The sequence below is a fragment of the Rhinolophus sinicus genome, chromosome 14, assembly GCF_057876585.1.
Source record: "Rhinolophus sinicus isolate RSI-liver-muscle chromosome 14, RSI-T2T, whole genome shotgun sequence".
Classification (NCBI taxonomy): Eukaryota; Metazoa; Chordata; class Mammalia; order Chiroptera; family Rhinolophidae; genus Rhinolophus; species Rhinolophus sinicus.
The window spans coordinates 64,166,472-64,182,005 of NC_142514.1; the positions used below are offsets into that span (position 1 = coordinate 64,166,472).

A 15,534-nucleotide genomic window follows, 5' to 3' on the forward strand; every position below is an offset into this window, starting at 1 on the left:
ACAGAAATTTTATTGTCTTCACTAAATGATGGTTATTACGTATTTTTTCTTTACTTAGAAGAAATTTCTAACAACCCACTGGCAAGTTAATGGCCGGTAGCATGCCCATGCAATGGTCAGCATCTCCTACAAATCTATGCCTTAGCAACATATCTAAAATAATTTTCTTTTAATATAACCTAGCAGAGCATGTCCCCCAAACATTTATATGATTTAGTCAAATTTTTATCAGATGACAATGACCATGAAATCAACTAAAAGTTCTTTTATTAGGGTAAGTTACCACAGATCCGCTTATGGAAGTTTTCTTTAATAACAAGACAGTTTTTGGCCTTAGCTAGAGAAAAACATGCTTGATTATGTTTATGTTGATAGTGCTACTTATCGTACAAGAAACAATCATGCTAAGTGTAATATTTTTTTGATAGAACAAAGTTGTATAGCACCCTTTACTAATTTAAAGACCAGATGTCTAAAATCTCAGAGGAAAAACTTAAAAACATTTGAATGCAAATATAAGTTATTGGTTTTAAATAAATAATTCTTCTAAAAGAAATACCTTGCAGTATATTTGTTATCTGTGAAAGTCACAGAGAGCATAATATCACTATCAAGAAGCAGAGAGATACAGCATTTCTCTTAGTAAGAAATAAACTGATTTTTTTTACTCTTAATGAATAACACGGTTCCTTTCTAAATATATTTGTTTTTCCATGTTAAGTTACCTGGGGGAAAAAAAGATTGTGAACTTGTGATCTTATAGAATTGTAAATCATCCTCAATCACTCCAATCATTGCTTGAGTAATTTCAAGAACCACTCACCTTTCTTAACATTCAGTAGACCCTAAAGACCTTCAGAAAGTACTTAACATTCCAAAAACAAGAGAGAAAAGCCCTTGGAAATCATTTTATTTGCAGTAGTTAACTACCTGTAGTTATAAGGAAGTCATTCATTACTGTTTTATTATATACACATTGCTAAATTATGACTATTATAAAAATCTTTCTATATTTGGCCTCAGTTCATACATGAACAAATTTGAAAAATACATTTACTTTTAAAAAATGTGATCTTGCAATATTGCAAAAACAGAGAAAAAATAGAATATAAAGGCTACTAAATATACTCATACTCAGATTTAATCAACTTGTATACTACCATATTTGTTTGAGTTTTTTTTTTCCTTTTAAGAAATAAAAGGTTATTGATACGGGTGATCCTTTGTACTGTTTTTTGATCCAATTCCCTACCTGTCATCAGTGATAACTACTGTCTTGAGGTTGGGTGTGAATTCTTGCCATTCATGGTTTGATCTTTTACATTTTATACACATATCTATAAACAGTATAGTATTTGTGTGATATTAACATTTATTTCAGTGTTACCATACTCTAAATATCCTATGCCTTGTCTCTTTTCATTTAAGTTATGCTGTAGAGATTTATGATACATATAGATTAAGTGAATCGTTGCACGCTATTTCATTGGGTAAAGAATGCCAAATCTATTTACATATTCCCTACTGATAGACATTATGACTGCTTCCATCTTTTTACCATTTGTTCTTCCATATTAAATCACAGTAAAGAAAAAATAAAAGAATATCCCCAGGGATGAGACTATCATTTACCTCTACTTGTACACAGAACTAAAAGTTAACTTTATTGAGAAACTGTCTGTACTTTTTTAGTCTATGGTAGTATAAGAGGCATTTGAGAACAGTTACTCAGAGTAAAAGATTTAAATGAATGAGTGGACAAAAAGAAGTTGAAGGGTGTTGTATAAAGAATTCCTAAAATGGGCACATTAACAATCTCTAAAGTAGTTTCCAATTCTTTGGTGTTCCTGAAATTAAATGTAGCCCTGACATGGCCAATCAAATCTCTTCCTAAGTCCCAAAGAATTAAGTTTGTTTCCCATTTTTCATAATTATATACTATAGTGATACATGTCCCACTTAAAAAAATATGCATAACCCAAATCCCCGAAACATTACTTGTGAGAGGAACTGTAATTATATATGTATATATACATATATGTACATACATATGTATATATACACATACATATTTCACTTATATTTATGTTTTCTAAAAGAACATACTTTTGCAAAGGAAAAAATTAAGTTAATGGTTTTGTAAGTATTTTTATGTGTATCTATAATTGTTTCTGTATTTTTGATTACTTTCTAAAGATAGATTCCAAGGAGTAGAATCGTTAGGATAGAGCAGTGCTGCCATTTTGGACCAGATAATTCTTTACTATGGAGGTGTGCAGGGAGACACTACCCTGTGCATCGCAGGACGTTTAGCAGCATCCCAGGTTTCTACCCATGAGATGCCACTAGCAATACCCATTCTCCCGGTTGTGACAACTAAAGATGCTCCCAGATATTGCAAATGTCCTCTGGAAGGCAAAAGCACCACTTTTTGAGATCCACTATGACAGCAGTTTAAACATTTACTATTACTCCTAATGCATTAGGACTACTCTTGCTTAAATTCAGTAAAATGCCAGCTACTATAAGGTCATTGTGTCCTTGCTTCATTTATCAACATTTTCAAGAATGGAAATACTGTACCCAGAATATTCTAGGTAAATTAGACACCCCAAGGCACTATGTTTAGAGTTTGATAATAGACGGGTGAAGTAATGGTGGCAATTATGAAACTTAATGTTCCCTTCTGGACAACCTGACAAAAGTAACAGAAACACTGACCTCCTTCTCTGAGTCTTAGGAAACAGAAGTAACTATTCATGCATAGCAATACTTTTGTTCCTCCTCCCCAAATATCAACACACACACACACACACACACACACACACACACGCATTCTCAATGGGGCACCATCCCTCACTGGGGGTGAAAACCTGAAAACTGGATCTTGGGAGGGTAAAAATGATCTTAGCTCTTATAATGGTTAGGGTCACTGTACATAAACAGACATACAGTACATCTGTGGTTTCAAAATATCATGGGAGGGCAATCAGAAGGAAAATATCTTAAAAGCCCGCTTGGGAGGAGATAATGAGAAACACTTAGATGGTACATGTATTGAATGAGGAAAATAAGTATTATTTTATATAAACTTGGTTTTAGTCATTTAATATAGGGAACTTATTTAACAACTTTTCCTTACTGGAAACTGTTAAGGATCATTCACCAGTTTCAAGGAAGTGATATGTGAATGAAGACAAAATCTGGGGGGAGTTCTATACCCATATACTCAATTATTTTTCTGACATCATTACTTAAAATTGCAAATTTTCATCTTTGGAGAGCTACTATAATTCCAAGGAAGAAGATGCAAATCAAAAGTCATCAGATCCTTCAAAATGGCACTGTTCCCTTAATATGATCAGATGTTCCGGCTCATTTATAACCAAAGTAATGTAAATAGAAATGAAATATTTTCACCTACCAGACTTACAAAGATGTTGTTAAAATTAGAAATGCTAGGGAAACGTGATGAAATGAATATTCATCACTACTGGCAGGAGTATAAACTGGTGTGAATTTCTGGCAGTTCAATTTCATAAAAGTTACAAATAAAAATTCAGAATGCAAAAAGTGTATTTTTGCCTCAACAGTTTTATTCCCAGGAATGTATCCCAAGGAAACAAACGACATGTAATGACATACATACAAAATTTCCACTGTACCATTTCTTATAACAGAAAAACAATAGAAATAATCTACATGTGTATCATCAGAAAACTGATTAAATAAATCATCGTAGATCTACATAATGAATGAGAATATGAAACAGAACTATATGCACTAAGGTAGAATGATGTGTGTTAAAGGATGGCATTTCTATTTAAAAATACAGAGGGTGCCAAAAAAATGTATGCACATTTTAAGAAAGGAAACTGTATTAAAATTGTAATACTCAATATTAACCGATAACAAAAGATGAATGAGTACAAGTCACATTTGACTTCTGCAATTACAAGAGGTGCTCAAAGTGGTTACCGTCAGCGTCCAGACACTTCTGATTACGGCGAACTACTGCTTGAGCCACGTTGACCAAAGTGTCCACTTATATACATCTTTTTTGACATCCCTGGTGTATAATCATACATGTATCTACAAATATAAAGATATGTCCCAAACTTTTAGCTACGGTTATTTCTTGACATAATAAAAGGACTTAATTCTTACTTCATAAGTCTGTATTAAATAAGTCTTTGACATAACGATTTGCTATTTTTTACAGTCAGCTAAGTCAAAGATGTTTTCATGGGAAAGTGCTGAATAGTAGTCACAGAAAGGACAGGAATAATTTTAATATTCGTTTTAAACTTAAAAATATCTCATTATTCAAAGTTTTAAGATGTTTCCTTTTTATCTCAGAGATTATTACCCAACCAGAGCTGGGGTTACTTTTATCTAATTTAATTTTGACAGCTTCAAAGCCACCTTCCTTAAAAAAAAAAAAATGCTGCAACTAAGAGTTACATATGGAGGTTGAATTCTAAGTAGTAAGATTTCTAATACAAAGTTTAAATGAGTTTAAATACTTTCATTCTTAAAAAAAAAAAAAAAAGAAAACGAAAATTCCAAATTCTCATTCTGTTCCCTCACTGATTAACTAACATTTACCCAAAGAACACTTCTGAGGGCTCACGAGGCATTAGGGATGCAGAGAGACAGAGGGGTTTAGGCCAAGGCACCAACCGGGGCACTGCCTTTTTCCTTCCATGTCACTGTAGGAGGAGCACAGAGTTTTCACATGAAAGCTCACTGTTCTTTGTTGACACTGCCCACAGGAAGAAGACTCAAAATACTGTAATACTCAGAGGTAGGGCAGGGCAGAGGCTAAGTGGACTCTGTTTGGATTCTAATTTTCTTAACAATATATTATTTGATGTGATCTTGAGCGAGAGACACATCTCCTCTGCGCCTCAGGTTTCTCAGAGTAAAACAGGAAATGACGACAGTATTTATTATATCATAGGATTAAATGAGCAAATATATGTCAAGAGCTCGGAACACAGTAATCAAAAATGTTAGTTGCTGCTATTGTTTCCCTTGTTACTATTCAACATTCAATTCAATGTCCTGAGTTAATGCAGCTTAGAACAGGATACTGACAGGGCCTGTAACTGAGAATATTTCACCATGAGTTCATAACCAAACTCTTAAACTGAATTTAGTGTTAAGTGGCTAAAGATGACACTGGATACGTTGATTCATATCAGAATGTAAAGGGTCCTGAATATCTGCTCAACAGTACGGATTTTATTCTGTGGTTAATGCACCAACAACAAAGGTTTTGAAAGAAGAGTAAAATGAGGGCTTCGAGGGAGTTTCATCATCCTACTACTTAACTCTCCTAACAGGTGTTAACATATTCAGGACATTAACTTTTCAGCCCTTGTTTATAGTTATTAAGGGAAGTATTTCCCACTACTTTAGAGAAAGCACATTGACATATTATGTCAGTTCAAATATGCCTGAAGTTTTTACTCCTGATTTTTAAATACCGGTGACTCCATGAGGTAAATAAGCGAAAGCTATTAATTTCTTCTACATGTCTGATTTCCAGAATACTATACCACTAATTAAATTACAGGCTAGTTATACCACTTATACCACTAGTTAAATGTTTCTGTGTTGTTAAAAACTACCAGGAGATCCTTTCACAGTAGAGCACTAGTGAGCAGCAATTGTAGTAACAATAGTTTATTACGTGCTTTTATATGTCAGACATTGTTCTAAATACATATATTAATTCATTTAATTCTTGTAACTCAGTGAGACAAAATGCCATTATTTCATTTTACAGGTGAGAACACTAAGGTAGAGAAGAAAGTCACTTCTCCAAAGTCATTATTCAGCTGGAAAGTGGCAGAGCTGGGGTATGAACCCAGGTAGTACAGTAACTCCAGAGTCTGTGTTCTTATCTATACTACTATGAACTTTCCGGAATTGAAAATTCAATAACAAATCATGTATTTTTCTGTGTTGTTAATTCAAAAGTATCTCAATTATATTTTATTTCAAATATTTGCCTCCATATTTTCAAATTATTTTTAAAAGTTATCGTGGATATTTTGATGGTCTACTTGGCAATCCTGTACCACCATCCTCCTTCCTAATCTATCACCATACTTTGATAAATGGACCCCATCCCTATCTCCAGGCGTATGTATTTACTGGTTGGCTTAAGAAAATCATTATCTTATATTCTCCTGGCTCAGGATTGGGCAGATGGCCTGGGTGGTCCAATTACGGTGAATTTCAGGTTTCCTGTTCAGTAATGCTGGGAGAGAAGCGCTCCTGGATATTTACTATAACCCAAACTTTTACCACGAGCATTCTGTGACCATGAGGATCGAGCTGACACCATAGAGAATACAATGGAGAATGAATAATAAACTGGGTCCTTGATGATATAATTGCGTCACTGCATCTATTAAACCTAAAGTCCATCTTACTCTGGACAATCAATTATGACAGCCAATAATACACCCTTTTTATAGATCAAATCAGTTTGAATTACCCATTTTTTAAGTTTCATGCAACATTTAAAGCATCCTAACTAGTACAAGGGATTCAAGTTTTCTTCGTTCTAGGTTTCACCTTTCATTTCTAAACAATAGAAAAGGAAGATAGACTAATCTGTAAATTATTAACTGTTACGAAATTTAGAAGCAGCCAATATATCTGAAGGAATTTCAGGAAAAAAAGCTTTTTGTTCTATTGTCGGTTGTAAAATCTTATTTTAACTTAAAGCAGAAAGAAATATACCAAATTTTGAAACCCTTCAAGGGAAAAACAAATGTGCGAAATAATCTATATACTCCTTCACTCACAGGCATTTAATCTTTTAAAATATATTTCAAGGTCAAACTTGAAAGTCTCAAAAAGAAAAGAAACTATTCACAAAAATAATCCATCTATTTTATTAGGATTGGTACCCTAACAGTGTTTTTGAAGGAGTGAATACAAAGGATCTGTGCTGTTACTCAGCATGGATCAAAATTACTGGAATTGGGGAGAATGAAAACCAAAATTTTATGTCTCACACCATTATGAAAATACTCTGAAAAGTTCCAGTTAAATACTGTGTTCTACTCTTTTAAAAATCAGTTTCACCACAACATGATAATAATAGGAAATAGGTTAAGTATGTGGTATTGGCTGCAGTAGACAGCACATTAAGAAAATGGATGTAGTAGGGGAAGATCGAAATGAAAAAGTATATTTGCTTCAAATAATTTAGTAATACTTGAGGTTAATAAAGCAGTTCTCAACTGGGAATGGTACTAACCTGGGGGTAAGGAAGGGCATTTGGAAGTGGCTGGGCAGTTCTGATTGTTTCAAAACTGGGGAGCACTTTAGGTATTTGGTGGACAGGGGCCAGAAGTGCTAACCTTCCTCAACGTCTGGGAAAGTCCCACACAACAAAAAACTGTCCTGTTTAAAATGCCAGTAGAGCCCCTACTAAGAAACATTAGAGTGCAGAAAGGAGAGCAGATATGTGCATACCTAAAGCTGAATACCCGCGCTAAATACCGGCATCTGTTTCATATTAACTGTGGAGAAAATACGTACTGTAGGAACTCTGACAAAGAAGAAATAATGGGGAAGATGAGCTACCCTGTGCACTGTCACAGATGACGAGGAAACAGGGCAGGGAAGACCTCCTAGGATTAAGACTGGTGACCAGCTTGGGTACATTTAGTTGAGGACATGAGGAAATCAGGTGGGGACAAATTATGAAGATCCATCCATATTTAGTATGGATCCCTCATAGAAACAGGAAACTTTTCTGCTCAGAAGTGCCTCTACCTAAACTCCCTGGCATGGCATATGTGAGTAAGGTCCTGCAAGGCCCAGCCCCAGTGGGCTGTCTCCAGCCTCATCCCCTACCACTTAGCAACTCCCACCCTAGTTTCTAGACACATCAAACCAGTTATATTGTTGTAAATTTGCTCCTCTATCCTTTTGCATCTGGTATTCTCACCACAAACCATCCCTCCTTTCTGTCTGGATTAAAACCCAGACTTAAAAACTCCTTCTTGTCCTTCAAAAATCTGCTTGAATTCTGCCTTCTCTGGGAGGTCTCTCCAGTCCCCAGCTCTCAGTAGTAACACCCCAAGGCTGGGGCAGTGAGCCCTCCACTGTGCTCCCTCAGCGCTCCACCAACACACCACAAAGCACTGACTACACAGGTGTAAGATTACTGATTTGTCTTCAGTGGGAAGTGGCTGAACTACTTAAGAAAAGGGACAGTGACTTTCTGGCATATAGGTCAGTGGTTTCAAAGGTAGAAGTAAACAGAATCATCTCGTGCTGTTTTTTCTTTTTAATTAAAGACATTTTTGTTTTTGTTTTAGAGCACCGTTAGGTTCACAGCAAAATCAACAGGAAGGTACAGAGATTTCCCGTATACCTTTTTCTCCCACACATGCATAGCCTCGTCTAGTGCATTTTAAAAAGAAAGATGCCTAAACTCTCTCCACTCTAGGCTCAATGAACTAGCAATTCTGTTGGTGAGCCCAGGCCCCTGCGTTTTGAAATTGCTCCGGGTCGTTCTGCTGTGCACTCTAGACTGGAGTGAAAACCGCTTACTACACAGAACAGGCACTGTTACTGTCGTCACCCTACAAATAAGACAACGGGTACAGAGGGTTAAGTAACTGGCCAAGAAAACGCCCTTACACCTGAACGTTAAATTAAATTTTGTCATGTTTAACACAAAATAAACACTCAAGAATTATTAACTATATTATTATTCCTCTGTTAAAAAGCAAATGCACTAAGGAAGACTTATGTTATTTTGCTTAACGAGAAGTAGTAATTCCAAAAGGGGAAGAGGGATAAGAAAAGGGAATTAATTTCAGGTCATGGAATGGGACTCAACACTGGAGAGCTTCAGACAGTCCAAGGCCAGGAGATGAGGTGACACATTTCACCTACTGGCAATTCTGCCTATGGCCTGTGAAGGCACTTGTGCTAACAAGTCCAGAGGGCACAGAAGCATTAACAGAATACGAGCAGGTGACCATTGCCGTAATGACAGCTTTTAGAAGGCTGTGTCTGGCAGCAGTGTCTAAGAGGGACTGAGGTGAGGAGACACAGAAGTAGGAAGAGCATTCAGAAGGTCCCCAAGTGTCCAGGGTGAGACAAGATGGGCCTGCATGGGAGAACACAGCTGACAAATGCTGTCGTGAAGGAAATGGAAAGAGACACATTCCAGAGGAATATCATGAAGGAGCAGACGTGGAGGACTAGGGAAGGACTTCCCTAAGTGAACCAGTCTGAGAGTCTGGTTTTCCATTTTCATGGATGCTGGCGAACTGCTGCTGTGGAAAGGCACATGCTGTGGGAGCTGCAGCATGGGAACTGCCCTTCCTTACCACTGTACTTTGTCCCAGCAAGGAAAAGCCTGATTGGGGAACCATGAGGTTTCTATTCTTTCATACTGTTTTGCTAAGTCCCTGCTGTTGTTCTGAAATTATTCCGTCAAACTATATCAAAGCTGTTATGGCACAGAAACTGGAGAGCTAAACGTTTTTAATTAGTTAACAACTTTATACTGAGCTCCTATTATGTAATCCCTCAAAGATCACAGCAAAATCCACTTGTCCGCCCATGACCACAACCTCTAAACCCATCATTTCACTTTCTTTTGCTCTCTCTTCTAAAGTCAGTTTGCAGCAAAGCACAAACCTATATAACTTACCATGAAAAGAACAAAAACAAAACAAAAACAAAAACAGAAACCTGTGCTTTAAGAAGTGTATCACCACATAATTGTTTCAGGAAAAAAGTGCTACTGACATTAATGCAGAGGTGGATGAGGATATCACTGCAATATAATTAGAATGCTGTAATTTCATCCAAAGAACAAAATGTAATTTTTTGAATCTGGGTTATTTCTTTACAAGAGAGACATCTAGTGGCTAGCTTCTAAAACAGGACTGGAGCCCAACTATTAATTTACACTTTTGTTTAATAATGAGCACACTTCTACTACCTTAATATTGAAGTCCAACAGAGACCCATAGACAGAGAGCTAAAAACTCTGGGTCAAAAGGAAGTTTAAAACTTAGTTCTAAGCTGATAGCGGTAAAGGAATGGTAAGAAGGACTGAGTTGCTTAGAACTGAGGGTTGAGGGCAGGTGGAAAACAAAGTGGGGGGAGAATGTCAAAAGTTGGGTCCATTTCTGGGGAATGGGTGGTTAGCCCACACAGAAGAGTCCAGCCTGGAGTTAAGCTAAAGATCTTGTTGGGGAGGGATCTCAGTCCAAATCTTTTTTCCAATTGACAAGTCAAAGTGCATTCCCCACTTCACCGCTGAATCCTCAGACTCAAATAGGAAAATAAAATGAGACACTTAGGCATCCAAATGAGACATATTATCTAAGCATGACAATATAGTCTCCAGGTTTGATATCCATGGATTCCTATAGCAAAACACTAAAAGACAACTGAAAAAGCATGGCAGCCATGGACAAAAACATGGAATTTCATATGATAGCATCAGAATACTTGACAAAGATTATATTTACAACTCAAAATGTACAATGGTCTGCCCACATCTATCAATGTCTTTTTAAATCATTATTAAAAAGTTAATTTATTTATTCTTAAAATAAGCATTATATGAACCTGGTCTAAAATTCAGAAAGATACAAAAGGGTATATAATTCTCATCTCTGTCCCTCTCTAGCCAATTTCCCTCCCTTAAGATAACCACCGATACCAGTTTATAATAGAAGCATATATGTATAAAAACTTTACTTTTAGTACATTCAGAGCTATTTCATTTTTTCCATTGTAAAAGTATACCGTAATTTATTTAGGCAGGCCACTATCGATGAATATTTAGATTCATACTACTCTTACTGTTATAAACAATGTTGTACTGAATATCTCTGCACATCTTTCATTTTCCATATATATGGTTATATCTATCAAACACATTCCAGGGAGAATTGCAGGCTGAATAGTAATTATCACCCCTTCCTGATCCACTTCTTTCCTACTCATGACTGTACCTTTGTACTGGAGCCAGTGCTTATTTTAAACAATAAGGCAATATGGTAGAGAAGATAATCTGCAAAGCCTCCCAATGGCATGCAGCAGGAAATCCTGGAGAAATAGACAAACATACTGAAAACCACAGTGGAATGCTGAAGATACGCATGCTCTGGAGGCCTCTGCCAAACTTGATAACCAAGAGCTTTGTGTTTCAGCAGCTACTGGGTGACATGAGACAAGATCTTGGGCCCACATAAAGTAGGGACCTCAAACTGAGATCACTGCATAAAATCAGTGAAAGGGTGAACCAGAAAAATCCTGTCCACTAGCAAAGGGAGACAGTAAGGAAAGTTGTCAACCTCAGCAGGGGCTCTTGGGAGAGAAAGAGGCGGAGGGGTTAGGGGGAAAGGTTTCAACTGAGAATGCATAACTGCAGCTCCCTCAAATGGCTTTGGGGTTCAGATTATTACTACTAGTATAGTCTTCAGACTAAGAAATTTATAAAGAGTTCTGGATTGGTGCCACAGAGTATTTGGCATAAGCAAATGCGTACCACCTTCTACAGGAACTTGAGTTCACAATTACATTTTAGGAAAAAAACAAGGAAACAAGCTACCATAGTCAAGAGTCAACAGAAACAGCAGGCAGCAGTGAACAGACTTCCAAAAACCTCACATACTGTAATTACTTACACAGATAATATCCTACATTAGTTAACAAAAGGGAACTTAAAACATGAGAAAGGAATACAATTCTGTCTAAAAGACTACATAGATTTGGAAAAGAAACAGAACTTCTGGAAATAATAAACATAACTGAAACAAACAACAGAAAACACTCAGTGAATGGGCTAAAAATCGGAATAAGTAGACACAGCTGAGGAGAGAAAATAACTTGGGTGATATAACTGAGTAAATTACCTAGAAAGTAGCAAAGACAAGGAAATAAGAGATTAAGATAATGCATCAGAATTTTCCAGATCTGTCATATTCAGAAAGCACAATAAATCCCAAGGACAATAAATAAACAGAAATCACTTGAAGACACACATCACAGTGAAAATGCAGAACTCCAAAGACAAAATAAAGATCTTAAAAGCAATTTAAAGAGAGAGGGAAAAAGACTATATAAAACAGTGAGAAGACAGTGGAATAAACAAATGAAGGACTAAAATAAATGTCAACTTAAGATAGTTCATATTCGTCTCAACTATCATTCAAAAGTAAAGATAAGTTATATGATTCCACATATATGAATATTAAAACAGGCCACATCTTCAGGGGAACAAAATTAGAACTGTTGTCTTTGGGGAGGAGATGAGCTGATTAGGAAAAAGTTTTCTGGGGTGATGGTAATGTTGTATATACGGGGGTGCCAAAATATACACGCACGAGGACACTTTGGTCAACGTTGCTCAAGCAGTAGTTCGCCATAATCAGAAGTGTCTGGACGCTAAAAAATGGTAACCACTTTGAGTACCTCTTGTAATTGCAGAAGTCAAATGTGACTTGTATTCATCTTTTGTTATTAGTATATATTGAGTATTACAATTTTAATAGTTTTTTCCTTTCTTAAAATATGTATACATTTTATTTGGCACTCTCTGTATTAATAGGGACTGCGTTCTACAGGTATACACATTTGTCAAGACTCAACTAATGTACACTTACGATTTGTGCATTTCATTGCATGTAAATTTTATGTCAATAGAAAAAGTGAGCTTCATTTTAGACAACTGTTCAAACAACAGCATTTTTTTTTCCACTGAACATTATCATGATGTCATTCCATGACAGTACTTCTACATCTGATTCTGTTTTTATTTAATGGCTGCATAAAATTCTACTGCATGAAAGTACTATCATTAATTTAACTCAGACCCATACTGATGGATATTTGAGGTTTTTGACAGTTTCTACACTATTAAAAACAATGCTGTACCAGATATATGTGTATATCTGTGAAATGTCCTGATACACTTGTGGGCTAAATTCCTTGAGTAGGCATATATAAGATTTTGAGAAATACTACCAAGCCTCCTAAACATGACTACTAATTGATATTCTCAAGAACAGCAGAAGAGGAAAATGGCCTGGCTAACCGATACCTTCATTATATATTATTAATATATGCTTAACAGCCATATATTGAGTATGTATATATCTTTCCATGATACATTTACATATATATCTTTCTATTACCATCTAGTATTATCGTATTATCCTTTGCCTGTTTTTCTTATTAAGTTGCTAGTCTCTTTTCTTACTAATGCATAAGCATTCTTTGCCATATATGTTAAATATGTTTTTGTCCAATCTTTTGACGTCATTATCGTTTTTTATTGCCATAAAATATTTAAAATATGTAAATTATTTTTGTTTGTTTTACTTTATGGCTTTGGATGGGATGTTTCCTCCCTTCAAGGCTATAAAACCACTCCAGTATTTTTTTATTTCATTTTAAGTTTAAGATTGCGATATACCTGGAAATTCCAGTAAAAGATACAGCTTTTTCCCACCAAATGGCAAGCTGTCATAGCGCCACTTACAGAATAAGTAATTATTTTTATTAACTGGAAATGCTATCTTGATCATATAATAGAGGACCAAATATCCTTGTGTCTATTGTCTACAGTCTAAGGTAACCATATATTTCTATGTCAACACCATAAAATTTTATTAGAATTTCATAAATTCTAATGAGTTCAGCCTCATTACCAGTTTTCAGATTTTCCCCATATTTATGGTGCTTCTCCCATATTTATTCTTCAAAATGAACTTCAATCATTGTATCATAAAACCTTTCCTTCTCCTCAAAAACAAACATTACCAAATCAAAACAAACAACATCCCATTAGTATTTTGATTAGGATCACATCAGATTTAAAGATCATTCATTTAAGAAATAAATGTTATTTCCATTATACTGACTCTCCAAAAATAAGGTACTTTTTTTCCATTTGTTCCAATCTTTTAAGTCATTCAGTAGACTAAGTTTTCTTTATACAGGTCTTTCATATTTTTTTCAACAGGTTTTGATTAGCATTGGGTAAAAGTGAACATAGTTACATGCCCTACAAAGAGTTGAGGTAAAGCAGTTACCTCTGAAAGAGTCACTATTTTAACGTAGTTTGAGATCTGCTCCAAAATAAGTAGGGGAACCTCCTATAGGACACATTTCCTTGTCAAGCTCCTCTTAACAGAGAATGTCAGTCTTGCTTTGGCTCAACTTAGTCTTAATAAAAGCATCACTTAACTTTTCTTCGTTCATTAAAGCTATCCATTGTGATTTTCCTGCAAATTGACCTAAAATTCAATCGCTATTAAATACTACATTTTTGACCTCACAAACTGGTTAGTGTTACATCCCACTTTGACTATAAAATGAAAATTACAGTTCCTATTCTTAGAAAAATTCACACATCACATAATTTGTATACAATTTTAAGAGATTCAGAGCCATACTGGTCAACAATTCCTGCCATAAAGAATGCTAGAGTTAGAATAAACCTCTGCTTCTAAGGCACCTATTGTGTCTGCTTCTACTTTACCTGCTGAGTTCTACAGACGTAATTCAGGCACAATGACGCATTAGTCACATTTCATATGGGGGTATTTAAGTTTTTTAAAACCCTTTTTATTTTGAAATCATTTCAAACTTTATAGAAGTTACAAAACACCACAAAGAATAATTCACTCAGATTGTTCAAAACTTACCATTTGAACATTTAATTTTAAACGAGTTCATTAATTTTAGTACAGAACCAAAATCTCATATCAACAATCCCCAAATCCCAAAACCTCTGAAATTAAAAACTTTTAAATAATTATTTCTGCAGCAAAACCTTATTGAGCCAGTCATTCTTTACCCATTATAATGTGAACAATTGAAGGTTTCACTGTAGAAATAGTATTCTCTGACTATGCAATGCTGCTGCAGACCTACTAGGGGTGAATATAATATATAGTAAATGTACTATATCCCCAAGGATTTCAGATAAGAAAATGGAGACCTTTAATTGTCATGGTATATTATTTACTTTAGGTATTATTTCATTTAATCCTCTCAATATCCCAGTATGCTCGATCTTGCCCAAGTTTACCTAATGTGTACCAAGTGGCAGAGACAATATGCAAATTCAGGTTTATCTAGGTCAAAGCCTTAACCACTTCTTAAAGTTGAAAAAAGCATTGAAAACAAGTCTCTCAAAAACAGAAAAGAGAACAGTGGTGAAAATAATTCTTTGAAAAGATTTAGTCTTGACTTTTCCCCTCCTCCCAATAAATAACATCATCTAAAACCTTGATTATTTTCATATGAATATCTGAGAAAACACAGGTATCCCAACAAAGGTACTTCTGTGGGTCTTTTTTCATGTTCTTCCCCTAAAGACAGGACCTTATTTATTTATGTTGCTACTTATATACCACCATTTAGCAATGAAAATTTTCTGTAATCCTGATTCTGCCATGCATTAAGTTCAGTAAGTATGTCTTCGGTATATAATCTACATCAGTGGTTCTAAAATAAGGG

The 15,534-nt window shown here is 35.4% G+C and overlaps 1 protein-coding gene across 1 annotated transcript in view; it reads right to left on the bottom strand.

Annotated features, from left to right (window-relative positions):
• ZNHIT6 (zinc finger HIT-type containing 6) overlaps positions 1-15,534 on the bottom strand; it is a 60,100-nt gene that overhangs the window by 30,309 nt on the left and 14,257 nt on the right. The window lies entirely within an intron of this gene.